Here is a 1,794-nt window from a genome sequence, read left to right on the forward strand (position 1 = left end):
CTGCAATCTCCACCCCATTCCTGATGACCCCAGCCTGTTCCAGTGTCCCCAACCTTCTCCTGGTCATCCCATCCTGCTCCTGGTGTCCCCATCCCTTTCCCCATTGTCTCCTGGTGTTCCCATTTCCATTCCTGATGTCTGCAACCTACTCCCAGTGTCCCCATCCCTGTCCGCAATGTCCCCATCCCAGTCCCAACGTCCCCATTCCAAATCCTGGTGTCCCCAACCTGCTCCCAGTGTCCCTATCCCACCCCCGCCGTCCCCATTCGCCGTCCCCATTCCCATTCCTGGTTCCCACAGAGGAACTGCCGGATGCCAGAGGAGGAGCCAGGATTTCTTGCCCAAAGCAGGAGATTTTCACACCCAAATTAAAGCCTCAGGAATAATTGTGGTCCTGGGTTTCACACAGGAAAAAGCAGGAAGTTGATCCATGGGGAAGAGCCGCAGGGGGGCCGGGGTGGGTGGGAGCAGCGGGATGAGCTCTGCCAGCAGCTCCTGCCTTTCCGCAGGGAGAGGGAAGGGGTGGATCCAGCTCCAGGATCACTCAGGCCGTGATTCCTGCTGGGATGAGAGTGGGGAAAGGAGTCACCATGTCCCTGTTCCCATCCCAGGGGATGGATCTGGCTGTGGAGCCCAGGGAGAGTAGGAACTGCTCCGGATTCCCACCTGATCCTGCTCCGTCCATCCCACCCCAATCCCACTCCATCCATCACACCCCAATCCCACTCCAGAATCCAGCCCTGATCCCAGTCCACAATTCCACCTGATCCCACTCTGGAATCCTGCCCTGAGCTGCAATCCCCTTCCAATCCCACTCCAGCCATTAGGCCCCCATTCCCCTCTGGAATCCCGGCATCCATCCTGGGATCCCTGCACAGAGGATCTGGATCCACACACGCTGCTGGGGCTCACTGGTGGGCGCGGGGTCGTATCCATTCCCCTCCCTCTTCCCTATGGAAAGAAAGTGGGATCAGCACCCGTGGCACAGGATCCCCGGAATGCTGCCGGGCGGATCCGTGCCCCTTGCCGGCCCCCATCCCGGGAGTTACCGGATCGGAGCTTCCAGACACCGACTGCCACGAGGCCGATGATGATGATGATGATGGCAGCGATGACGGACACAGTGTCCTAGTTAGAACAGCTGGGACCGATTCCTCACTGGATGGGTGTAGCCCAAAAGTGTGTATTCTATGGCCTTCCATGCCATTTTCCCAAAAACTGCTGTCGGGGGGGGGGGGGGGGACTGCGAGGTGGGGGGGGTGTCCCTGTCCTCATACCCTTTTATGGAATTCCCCGCTCTGACAATCCTCATATCCTTTTATAAAATTCCCCGCTCTGAGGGAAGAACTAAGCATCCTTTTATGGAATTCCCCGCTCTGAGGGAACGACTGACCATTCCTGCCTGAACTGGAGAATATATAAACCTGGAGTTTCAGAACCTTTCCACCACTCGTGGGATCGGGAGAAAGGCTGCAGCTCACCACTCCCAACCAGACTGAGACCACCACCCTCAACTGGACTGCAATCACCACTTCTGACCAGACTGCAACAGCTCTCCCACCAGCAGGTTTTTTTTCCCTCTCCCTTTACTTTGGACTCGGGGGGGGCCCAAGGAAAACCACTTTGTTCATGCCCCAGGGTGCTGGGTTATACATTTGGGTTTTGTGGATGAAAACCAAATTGCTTGTCTGTATAATCAGACTTATTGGGCAAGGGGGGCCCAAGGGGGGCCCAAGGGGGCTGGTCCAGGGGGGGAAGGGCTGCAGGGGGCGGATCCCGGAGGAGGAAACCCGC

The 1,794-nt window shown here is 57.7% G+C and overlaps 1 long non-coding RNA gene across 2 annotated transcripts; it reads right to left on the reverse strand.

Annotated features, from left to right (window-relative positions):
- Positions 1-351: 351 nt before the first annotated feature.
- Positions 352-1,186, reverse strand: LOC127462539 (uncharacterized). Of its 2 annotated transcripts, none has more exons than XR_007900478.1 (3): positions 1,050-1,186; positions 913-951; positions 352-558 (listed from the first exon to the last, which is right to left on the reverse strand). It is a non-coding gene; the product is annotated as an uncharacterized LOC127462539 (long non-coding RNA). The 2 variants fall into 2 exon arrangements; XR_007900477.1 differs by having other exon boundaries at positions 352-561.
- Between the last annotated feature and the right edge of the window lie 608 nt (positions 1,187-1,794).

Source organism: Manacus candei, unplaced genomic scaffold (assembly GCF_025592945.1).
Source record: "Manacus candei isolate 608988 ecotype Guabito, Panama unplaced genomic scaffold, ASM2559294v1 h1tg000130l, whole genome shotgun sequence".
In the NCBI taxonomy this organism is placed as follows: Eukaryota; Metazoa; Chordata; class Aves; order Passeriformes; family Pipridae; genus Manacus; species Manacus candei.